This window comes from Lycium barbarum, chromosome 11, assembly GCF_019175385.1.
Source record: "Lycium barbarum isolate Lr01 chromosome 11, ASM1917538v2, whole genome shotgun sequence".
In the NCBI taxonomy this organism is placed as follows: Eukaryota; Viridiplantae; Streptophyta; class Magnoliopsida; order Solanales; family Solanaceae; genus Lycium; species Lycium barbarum.
This window is the reverse complement of record NC_083347.1, coordinates 114,109,899-114,122,629: the sequence shown is the minus strand read 5'-3', so window position 1 is coordinate 114,122,629 and position 12,731 is coordinate 114,109,899. Positions and strand designations below refer to the sequence as shown.

Here is a 12,731-nt window from a genome sequence, read left to right as displayed (position 1 = left end):
ATTTTCCTCAAAAGTACTTTTCAAAAATGTGCTTTTGGGCAAAAGCTGTTTTTTTTTTAACTTCTGAAAAACTGCTTCTGCTACTCCCCAGAAGCACTTATTTTCTCCCAAAAGCTAGGCCAAACACCTCACTTTTTTTCAAATAAGCACTTATTGAAAAAATAAGTACTTTTGGGGGGGGGGGGGGGGGGAATAAGCTTGGCCAAACAGGCTATTCATTTCATTAAGGGTAAAAAAGGTAAATTTAAAGTTGAATTATTACTAAATATAGAAATGTATCATTTTTTTTGACTGATTAAAAAGGAAAAAGTGTCATATAATTTAGAACGGAGAGAGTACAAAGTAATAACGAAAGTTACTGGATTCACGTGAAACCGTAAGCAAGTTTCTAGATCCGCCCGTATGGGCGGTTGTGGACATCACCAATGCGTACGGAAGGTGTATAGCAAATGGTCTTCTGGCTTACATTAACCAAAAAAAGATGAGCTATTTTACGTTTGCTTTATTGACGTACACAACTTTTTTCATGAATGGTATTAATATTTTTATGAGAGAAGAAAATAAAAATATCACTTTTGTATGCAAGGAATAACCTTGGCCCATTAGTTTAGTTGAGTAAGCTATAAGAGATGTGGGGATTAATTCTATTTAACCACAAATTTCTTATGGAGTGGGCTCTCGGAATGGAATTAAATAAGAATCTTTAGAGATCTCTTCTCTCCACTTACTCCTAACAGACTACTTTTCTTGCTTAAGTCATCAAAGCCCCTTTTGAGGGCGACCGACCATCAAAAGGAAAAACACTCAACTGTAGTTTGGCTTCGTTCATATGATACCGCTTCGGCGCTTCGTTCAACGTGTATCCACCCTGCCCTGAAGCATTGTAAACTATTGCAAGAGGCAGAGGATTCATCGAATATGTTTTTTATGTAGTGATGAACATCAGCAACGTTATAAGCTTATTGTTTGACGAAATATTTGATTTACCTTAAGAAATCTTAAACAAAATATACTGAGCAAATCTACTACTACAACAACTATTACACTGTGTTGTAGTGACTTAAAAGTTTGTTGATACATATAATAACAAAAATAATAAAATGTCAGAGTGTGCTGTGGGAATGGAATGAAATAAGAATCTCTAGAGATCTCTTCTCTCCACTTACTTGTGACAAACTACTTTTCTTGCTTAAGCCATCAAAGCCCTTTTTTGACTCGGCCTGAGGGCGACCGACCATCAAAAGGAGAGACACTCAACTGTAGTTTGGCTTCGTCCACATGATACCGCTTCGGCGCTTCGTTCAACGTGCATCCATCCTGCCCTGAAGCATTGTAAACTATTGCAAGAGGCAGAGAATTCATCGAATGTATTTTTTATGTAGTGATGAACATCAGCAACGTTATAAGCTTGTTGTTTGACAATTATTTAAAGTAATAATGAAATAAGAATATTTGATTTACCTTAAGAAATCTTAAACAAAATATGCTTAGCAAATCTACTACTACAACAACTACTACACCGTGTTGTAGTGACTTAAAACGTTTGTTGATACATATATTAACAAAAATAATAAAATGTCAGAAGTGGGATTTGAAACCCACGCCCTCTTACGAAGACCAGAACTTGAGTCTGGCGCCTTAGACCACTCGGCCATCCTGACTAGTGGTGTATGGAATTGGTCATGCGATCTAACCTATGCGTTTCCTCCATTCTCTATATTCGTTTATGTTCATAGAGGTTCCAGGGACATTGTGGGAGTTCTAGTCATATAAATGGAATTTATATTTTTATTTCTCATATTCTTTCCACGCCTAAGTATTTTGGCAAGATGACTAATTGTGTTTTGAGTTAAAGGGAGACCTTTAACCAAAAGATTCAAGATGATCTTTAAGTGTTTAAGTTACAGTTCTAACTTTGAAATAATTATGAATCTGTAGATATATAGCTAGGTTTATGTGATTCGCTGGACCAAAGTTAGAGATATACAACTGAATTCGAAACCAACAATTCTCATGCTAGATAATTAGTAAGGTTATGTCACAAAATAACGGATATTTAAAAAGTAAGTGTACATTATGGATTAGAAAGAGCTCTCTTTTTCACTTTACAAGAAATTGTCTTTTAGTGGACTTTTAAGGAGCTACATCGAAAAAGGGAGTGGGCGGAGCATGTGAGAAATGAGCCTGAATGCATCAAAAGTGGTGGATTTTGTTGGAAATATTTTCCGTGTTTTCTTTCATTCCTTGAATTGGTTAATATATAAAATATTATAACTTAAAATAGAAGATTACAAAATATACAAAATATTCTAACCTAAAATAGGAGATTACAAAATATTCTAACTAATATTTACATAATCTATCACACTCCCGCAATCAAAACTGGAGGTTTACGAACGCTTAGACTATCTCGAAAATCTTCAAAAAGGACTCGAGGAAGACCTTTAGTGAAAATATCCGCAATCTGATATCGGGACGGGACATGAAGAACACGAACCTGTCTCCGCGCAACCTTCTCACGCACAAAATGAATGTCCATCTCAATATGTTTGGGGCGTTAATGTTGCACCGGATTTCCTGAAAGATATATGGCACTCACTGTCACAATATACCAACGTAGCCTTGCGAACCGGACAATGTAGTTCCAATAAAAGATTGCGAATCCAGCAAGACTCAGAAACAACATTAGCAACACCTCTATATTCCGCTTCAGCGCTAGACCGAGAAAGAGTAGGTTGTGTAATTCCTGTTAATCAAACTTGTAATCTGGTCATAAAGTAAAGAACAATATATTTATTTCGAGCCCACAGAAAACTGTGTTTCCTTAAAGAATTTAATCCCCTCACAGTTGCCAAAGGTTTGGATTAATTCTTCCCAGGATAGAACGAAATTCTATTGTGCAATACCGGCAATGGAAATTGCAGAATTTCAGCGAACTCAACGAATGGTAGTAATCACACGACACTTACTGATTTTTTTGGTTTTGAAAAGAATGCAGTATGAGGGAAAAGGAATTTGCGTTTTTTTTTTTCCCAGAGAATTTTCAGTGTCTAAAAAAATGAGGCGAAGCCTCTGAAAATTTATAGCCTGTTGTTTGTTCTGAACAGGTATGGAAGCGCCTGTTCGGTGAAGGAGATGACCGTTGGTCATCGTTATGTCCGTTGGAAAAAATAATTCCGTTGGAGAAAACAAATCCGCGAATTTAATGAATTAAGTTAAATTTCGTGTGAATTAATTAATATCCGGATTGGAAATAGAAAATGGAAATAAAATAAATTTGGTCCAAAAATATTATCAATCAATCAGATCATTTGACCAAATCCAAATCCAAAGCCGAAGCCGAGCCGAGCGACGACGACGGTGCGAGGGGTGGCCCTCTTCTCAACCCTTTATGATCTAGAGAATGTGTTGCTTAATATAAGCACACACATAACACTTTCAACCACCAATATGGGAGAAGTGTTTACTTGAAAGATTGTTTTTTTCAAACTTTCATTTCCCGCCACTTTTGTTTCCCTCCATTTCTCAATTCATACTTCACCTTTAAAGTCCCTCACTTAATGCATTTGTGGACTTTAAACTTAACAATCCCCCACATGAATGGGGAATGGCTATATATGCAACATGCCAAAAAAAAAAAAAAACTTGTGTGATTACAGGTAAGGATTAACCGCATCTGGGTAAGTAGGTTTCCCTTTGAACTTTCCATAGTGAACATACATCGGATATACTCAATCAATCGGTAGATTTTATATCTTTGAACCGTCGATCTTTAATGTATATCTAGACAACATATGTCACACACTTAACCCTTAACCATTCATGGTTCTCATTGTTGTGTTCGTTTTAGCCTTGAACACCGCCTGGTTTCATGAGTGTGTAGAGAACTGGCCTTATTCTAATTCTCCTTGAAGCGGCTTCTACTTCACGCTCATATAGGTGATTCCTAAACGTGTCATCCTATAGATACACAATTTGATATACTTCGTATCAAACTTAGAAACCATTAAAAAGCCTTTGCGCTTTATCCTTGTTCCTGAACATTGTCTTATCATGAGAATGGATTGAGTTTGACGACAATGTTGAACTGTCATTCATAACTTTGTTTGATCTCCTTGAACCTAGATCTTGGGATTTCCAGTCAACTAGGTGGAGTTACCATTATTATGACTTGTTCTTGGCCATAATCCCATTCCCTTTGATGATTTATCAACCGCCTCTCTAGTTAGGCCTTTTGTAAGTGGATCCGACACATTATCCTTTGACTTTACATAGTCAATTGTGATAATTCCACTAGAGAGTAATTGTCTAACGGTATTATGTCTTCGTCGTATGTGACGAGATTTTCCGTTATACATGACGCTTCCAGCCCTTCCTATTGCAGCTTGACTATCACAATGTATGCATATAGGTGCCACTGGTTTAGGCCAAAACGGAATGTCTTCCAAGAAATTTCGTAGCCATTCAGCTTCCTCACCAGCTTTATCCAAAGCTATAAATTCTGACTCCATTGTAGAGCGAGCAATACATGTTTGCATGGATGATTTCCAAGAAACTGCTCCTCCTCTAATAGTGAAAACATATCCACTTGTGGATTTGACTTCAGATGATCCGGTGATCCAATTTGCATCACTATATCCTTCAATTACCGCAGGATATTTATTATAGTGCAAAGCATAGTCTTGGGTGTATTGTAAATACCCCAAAACTCTTTTCATTGCTATCCAATGAGTTTGGTCAGGATTACTTGTGTAACGACTCAATTTACTTATTGCACAAGCTATATCTGGTCGTGTACAGTTCATAATGTACATCAAACTTCCCAACACTCGAGCATAGTCTAACTGAGACTTGCTTTGACCTTGGTTCTTTGTAAGAGCAAGGTTCACGTCAATTGGAGTCTTTGCAATGTTAAACTCCAGATACTTGAATTTTTCAAGTACCATCTTAACATAGTGAGTTTGTGACAATGCTAGACCTTGTGGAGTTCTATGGATCTTAATTCCTAGAATTAAATCAGCAACTCCTAAGTCTTTCATATCAAACTTACTAGCAAGCATACACTTAGTGGCATTTATATCGGCAATGTCTTTACTCATTATCAACATATCATCAACATACAGGCAAACAATGACTAAGTGATTTGGAACGTTCTTAACATAAACACATTTATCACATTCATTAATTTTAAATCCATTTGCCAACATTTTTTGGTCAAATTTTGCATGCCATTGTTTGGGTGCTTGCTTAAGTCCATAAAGTGACTTAACAAGTCGACACACCTTCTTCTCTTTTCCGGGAGTTATGAACCCTTCGGGTTGATCCATATAGATTTCTTCCTCTAACTCTCCATTCAAGAAGGCTGTTTTTACGTCCATTTGATGGATATGGAGTCCGTACACCGCAACCAACGCTATCAACACCCGAATGGATGTTATCCTTGTTACTGGTGAGTATGTATCAAAATAATCAAGACCTTCTCGTTGTCTGAATCCTTTGACAACGAGTCTTGCCTTATATTTATCAACAGTGCCATCATCTTTCATTTTCTTCTTGAAAATCCATTTGGAGCCTAAAGGTTTGTTTCCCGGAGGAAGATCAACCAGTTCCCATGTATGATTGTTTAATATGGATTCTATTTCACTATTGATTGCCTCTTTCCAATATTGTGCTTCGGAGGAGGACATTGCTTCTTTGAAAGTTTGAGGCTCATTCTCTACTAAGAATGTCAAAAAGTCTGGACCAAAAGAAGTCGATGTTCTTTGACGTTTGCTACGTCTTGGATTCTCTTCGTTAGGCATATTTTTCTTTGTTTCTTCCCGAGGTCGTTTAGGTCTTTCACCAGACGACTCACATTCTATTTTATACGGATAAATATTCTCAAAAAATTCAGCATTATCAGATTCCATTACCGTATTAACATGAATGTCGGGATTTTCTGACTTATGAACCAGAAAACGATACGCTTTACTATTGGTGGCGTATCCTATAAAAACACAATCAATGGTTTTTGGTCCAATTTTTACCTTTTTGGGTTTAGGAATTTGTACCTTGGCTAAACACCCCCACACTTTGAAATATTTTAAGCTAGGCTTTCTACCTTTCCATTGTTCATATGGAATGGACTTTGTTTTGCTATGGGGCACTCGGTTGAGTATTCGGCTTGCTGTAAGGATAGCTTTGCCCCACAAGTTTTGCGGTAAACCAGAACTTATTAATAAGGCATTCATCATTTCCTTCAACGTTCGATTCTTTCTTTCCGCAATTCCATTGGATTGTGGGGTGTATGGGGCAGTAGTTTGATGAATTATTCCATATTCTAAGCATATTTCTTCAAAGGGAGATTCATACTCTCCACCCCTATCACTTCTAATCATTTTGATTTTCTTGTTCAGTTGTGTTTCGACTTCATTTTTGTATTGTTTAAATGCATTAATAGCTTCATATTTGCTATTAAGTAAATACACATAGCAATAACGAGTGCAATCGTCAATAAAAGTTATAAAGTACTTTTTCCCACCGCGTGATGGTGTTGACTTCATATCACAAATGTCGGTATGAATCAAGTCTAAAGGATTGGAATTCCTTTCAATAGACTTATAAGGATGCTTAGCATACTTGGATTCAACACATACTTGACATTTGGACTTATTGCATTCAAACTTAGGAAGTATTTCCAAGTTAATCATTTTTCGCAATGTTTTATAATTAACGTGTCCCAAACGTGCATGCCATAAACTATTTGACTCAAGTAAATAAGATGAAGGAGAAATTTTATTCATATCAACTGAGATTACATTGAGTTTGAAAAGGCCCTCTGTGAGGTAGCCCTTTCCAACATACATATCACTTTTACTAACAACAACCTTATCAGAAACAAAAACACATTTAAATCCATTCTTGACTAGTAGTGAAGTTGAGACTAAGTTCTTCCGCATTTATGGAACATGAAGGACATTCTTGAGCGTCACAATCTTTCCAGGCGTCATCTTCAAGGCAATGTTGCCTATTCCCTCGATTTTGGCAGTAGCAGAATTGGCCATGAAGATCGTCTCATTGGGGCCAACTGCATCATAAGACGAAAAGAATTCCTTGTTAGAACACACGTGACGAGTAGCACCCGAGTCTATCCACCATTCTCGTGGGTTACCTACCAAGTTACATTAGGAAAATATGGCACATAGATTATCCACTTCATTGTTCATTTCAGCCATATTGGCTTGACCTTTTTTCTTCTCCTTATCCTTTTTCGGAGCACGACAGTCTGAAGCCATGTGTCCAATTTTGCCGCAGTTGTAACAACTTCCTTTGAATTTCTTCTTGCTTGGAACATTCTTTCCTCCAGAAGGCCGCTTCCTTTTCTTTGAACTTGTAGAGGAAGTTTCAACGATGTTTGCCCCCATTATTGCTTGTTTGCCATTGGCCTTCTTCTCAGCAGTTCTGTTGTCTTCCTCAATTCTAAGACGGACGATTAGATCTTCTAATGTCATTTCCTTACGTTTGTGTTTTAAGTAGTTTTTAAAATCCTTCCACGAAGGCGGCAATTTCTCAATAAAGGCCGCAACCTGGAAAGCTCTATTGACTACCATTCCTTCCGCAAGCAGATCATGTGTAATCACTTGAAGTTCCTGGACTTGTGACATGACATATTTATTATCTACCATTTTAAAGTCCAAAAACTTCGCAGCAACAAACTTTTTCAACCCAGCATCCTCGGTCTTATACTTCTTGTCCAAAGCATTCCATAATTCCTTAGACGTCTTACAGCTGCTATAAACATTATAAAGACCATCATCCAGCCCATTGAGAATATAGTTTTTACATAGAAAATCAGAATGATTCCATGCCTCTGTCACGATGAAACGTTCGTTGTCCGGAGTTTCTTCTAGTAGAACAAGAACTTCCTCAGTAATAAATTTTTGCAGACTGAGGGTTGTTAAATAGAAGAACATTTTCTGTTGCCAGCGTTTAAAGTCTATCCCAGAAAACTTTAGGGCTTCTCTGTCGCAGCCATCGCAGGGACAGTTGTGGTGCGACTGGAAAAGGCGACAGTCTTAGCACCAGAACCAGTAGCATTCTCGACAGTGATATCAGCCATTTTTTCTATTTGACAACAAAACATAAGCAGAATCAATAAATAGAACGCACAAAGTAATAACGTCAATGAAGTTTTTATATTCTTCTAATCGAACACACAAAGTAACAATCTCAATAAAGTTTTTATATCTTCGAATCGAGTAGATTACTGGAGTAGAAAATCCGAGGATTTTAGTGTTATGTCCCGTGTTTTCGTATAATTGGAAATCAAGAAATAATTACGACTTGTGTGTTATAAGGAAATATTTTGATTTTAGTGAATATGACTATGTTGGTTATGGAATCATTAATGTCAAGACCTCGGGGAAGGCCGAGGGTAAATTTGGAATTTCGGAAATTAGTTTCGGGAATTACAAAACGGGACGTTTTATGAGTTGGGCCAAGGAAATACAACATAAAATGAGGCCCAAGATTTTGAAGGGGTGGCCGGCCATAGCATTGGCCCAAGCCCACTTTTAAAGGGTCATGTGCTATGCACATGACCCCTATATGGATATATACTAGAGCAACACTTAGCATTATCTAGAAACAAAGCAAAAATTCAAAGAACACCGCAAAATAGGGGTTCGGCCGAAGGCAAGAAAGAAGAGAAAAAAAAATTTCCAAGCTTTGTTGTTGATCCAAAAATCTTACTTTCTACATAGTTGTGAAGTGCTCAAGACCCTCTTCAACGGGGTATAATTAGTTTGGCACAAGAGCCTCGTTTGCGACAAGTCGGAAATTCAAGAAAAGGTAAGAATTTTGCCCCTCTAATGTTGTAGAAGTGAGATGAATGTGCTAAGGATTGAAAATAGACGAGAATCCCGTAACCTTAATGTATATACAAAGCCGTGAGTGTGTGTATATATTGCATGTTGGCCGTGAGCCCTAGGAAGAAGAAAGTGATGTGAATTGATCTTGTTTAGTTTGTATAATGTGTCGTTGTGACCTTCGTGTCGTAAATGATTGATTGATGAATTGGATTGGCGTTGAAAAATGATTTCGGAACGTTATCGGAAAGTGTATACCTTTGGTATAATTGTGTATATCATTGTATATCTAGGGTGCTAAAGACTTTAAATGTGATTTATGGTTGATGTTAATGAATTCGGAATGAAACGACGCAAGTTAGAATGTTCGTCGTGACTTTTGGTGTTTTGAATGGAATATGGGAAATAATGAATTTCGGGAACTTTCGTATATGGTGTGGAATATATTTGGGATGTAATTGAATGATCTTGAATGAGTAAATGAATATAATGATGTGGATATAGATTTGGAGTTTTGGAAGTTTGAATGAAAAGTTGCCAACTTGTGTACTAAAGTAGAACTTTGAAGCTAGAGTGGTTTGATTATGATTTGTGTTGTTGATTGATGTGTGGGCTGTTGTTGTTGATGTATTTTGAGCCGAGCTAAGTCTCGGGGGTGTTAGATTTATAGGGGAAATGCTGCCGAAATTTCGGTAGACAAAAATGAAGTTAATGGCATTTTTAAGCCTAAGAATCTCAATTGGTAACTTTGACCATTTGCAGATTTCAGACGAAACGGGACTTGACTTTTGGGAGAGCATACGACGTCTGTAAGGTATGTAAAGCTTCCCACTTCTTCGTTTGGCATGTCTTAGTATGTCAGGTGAATATTGGAACCTCCGGAGCATTTTTGCTCCTCGAAACCCGATCCACATAAAAGTTACTATTCATTCAATTCAATTGAAGCCTAAGGGCTCTATTTTGGCTAGAATGCCACCAATCGTCCGAAACCTATCGAAATGTGGTCGGGTATCTTAGAAATGATTATGTATGAACTTTTGGCCCCTAAATGTTCATAAATTATGTTTGCCACCTCAATTCGACTCGAGGTGGACCCGCTAACCCCGAGACGCCCTATTTGTCTTATTGGGCTGTCCTTTTGAATAAAGTTTGATATGATACTTTCGGTTTTGGAACTTCCTCCTACGAGATATGTTTTGAATATTATGATATGCTAAGTTACGTTTTGAGCCATACGTAATATTTTGGAAACGTTTTGTGAAATGAAACTTTGTATCGACTAAGTATTCGATTATTTTGTACTGTGAAATGACTTACGAGACTACTAAGTTTTGAAAGGCTATTTTGAAGTATGATTTGCATTTGTTTGCTCACGACTCCGCTCGTGCCTTATTATGACTCCGTTCACCGGTTCCCGGGCCGGTTATGATTCGTGCGCCTTACAATAATTCAGCCGTATGCTGTGTTACGGTTCCTGAGGCTTCGCCATAGGGCCGGGTTCCGTTTGGAGTTATGCTGTGATATGGCTCGTGATGCGATACGCTCACCTATGTTTGTGTTGGTGTTCGGAGATACGGAGATTTGAAAACTTCTGGTGTTATGCTGTGTGTGGCGCCAACGTCGGAGTGGCGACCACGTTCCTAAGCGTTTGCATGATTTCGTTTGCATTATGTATACGTATATGATTTTGATACGGATTTTGACATCCCGATTTGTACTCCACTTTGTTATCTGATTTGCTTTCAGGTTTGATCCATATTTCTGTACTCCGTGCTTTACATACTCAGTACATATTTCGTACTGACCCCCTTTCTTCGGGGGCTGCGTTTCATGCCCGCAGGTGCAGATATTGGTGATCCTCCATTGTAGGCTTCACTCTTTGCTACTTCGGAGTACTCCTTCTTGACTCGGAGTCCCCTTTTTGGTACAGACTCCTTTTGCTATGTGTATATACTCTGTACATTTGACTATTTGGGTACGGCGGGGCCCTGTCTCGCCATATGTCTTTGTTTTGAGTTCGTAGAGGCCTGTAGTCATATATGTGGGGCGAGGGTCCTATATATGTTTGTTTGATTTTGTTTTCTGGTCTTAAAGCGGTCCGTTTGTTATGATGGCCCTAAATGGCCCTTATGCTAATATTTTCACTTCTGACCGGCGATGTCTATTCCGCCGCTCCGTTTGGATTTGATGTGACATTTTGATTCGTGCGACCGCTTAAGACGTATTTTGATATAAACTATGTTTGATATGACTTGTATGGAATTCTGAAATATGTTTGGGTTTGGCAATGAATATGTAATTTGGTCTGGGTACCCAAGTAGGGTGCCAGTCGCGGCCCACGGGGCTGGGTCGTGACAAAAGTGGTATCAGAGCAGTTTGTCCTCGGAATGTCTACAGGCCGTGTCTCGTAGAGTTTTGTTTATCGATGTGTTGTGCACCACATCTATAAACAGGAAGCTACAGGGCATTTAGGGTGTTACTTTCTTTGGAATCTTAGATCGTGCGATAGAGCTGTGCTATTAGGGTCATTCTGATCTGACCCGTTATTATGTTTGCAGTGATGCCTCCGAAGAAGGCAACGGCGGCCCAGAAGGGCAAAGCGAGGATGGGAGAGACCAGTCAGGCACAGCGATCTACCCGGGTTCGTGTCTATGATTTGCCCGAGGGTGTGCCTCATTCTGAGGGGTCTGCTACACCCCCACTAGTACAGCCTAGAGCAGGACCTTCAGCAGCTCTAGAGGTCCGTGTACCCGCTCCTGAGACTCCAGCTCCTCAGCCTGGGGCGGAGGATAGGACCCTGAGAGAGGCTGTACAGTTGTTGACTACACTGGTAGCAGGGCAGGCTCGCAGACGCGGGCGGAGGGACGATGATGACGATGACAGGCGGGACAGCCTGAGAGTTCGGGAGTTTCTATTATGTGGCCCTCCAGAGTTTTTCTGGTCTAAGCCCGACGAGGACCCCCATGACTTTATTCGGGGGATGCGGCGCTCACTAGACTTAGTTAGGGCCTCAGAGACCGAGTCGGTCGAGCTGGCTTCGCACAGACTTCGAGATGTTGCTACCCACTGGTACGAGACTTGGGAGTTGTCTAGGGGAGAGGGTGCCCCTCCAGCCACTTGGGATCAGTTTGTGACAGCATTCACCCGCCACTTTCTGCCCCCAGAGTTACGACGGGAGCGAGCTGATCGGTTTTTACAATTGCAGCAGAGGGGTCGAAGCGTTCGTGAATATAATTTGGAGTTTGATTCCCTGGCCCGGTATGCACCTGCCGTGGTAGCTGATATGTCTGATCGGATGCATAGATATGTTATGGGGTTGGATCGTTACCTGATTGACGGCTGTATGGCGGTGTCATTGCAGACAGATATGGACATTGCTCGTCTACAGGCCTACGCCCAGGGGATGGAGAACCGGCACCGAGCAGATCGGCCCAGCAGAGAGTATGATGGGAGACGGCCCAAGAGGGCCAGATCAGTGGGGTATTCTGGAGATTCTCGGGGCGGGCAGCCTCAGTATCAGTCCAGTGGATACTTCCCTCCGTCAGGCCGGGACACACAGTCTGCTAATAAGCGATTGGATAGTGCGGGACCGTCTGGGGCCGGTCAGAGCCCCAGGGTGGCAGGTTCACAGGTATCTAGGGGTCCCAGCCAGGCCAGACCACCCAGGCCCCGTTGTTCTCATTGCGGGAAGTCTCATCCTGGGGAGTGCTATCGAGCGATTGGAGCTTGCTTTTCTTGTGGTGGTCAGGGCCACTTCATGAGAGACTGTCCGCTGGCTAGCGGTTCTGGTAGGGTGGCTCAGCCGACAGGGTCAGCCGCCGGTTCATCATCTGCTCCATCTGTTGCACGCCCTGGAGGGCGAGGTATGCCAGCACCGGCAGGACG

At 40.2% G+C, this 12,731-nt stretch overlaps 1 non-coding gene across 1 annotated transcript; it reads right to left on the bottom strand.

Annotated features, from left to right (window-relative positions):
* Nucleotides 1-1,576: 1,576 nt before the first annotated feature.
* On the bottom strand, nucleotides 1,577-1,661 carry TRNAL-CAA (transfer RNA leucine (anticodon CAA)). Its single transcript has one exon. It is a non-coding gene; the product is annotated as a tRNA-Leu (tRNA).
* Nucleotides 1,662-12,731: the final 11,070 nt, after the last annotated feature.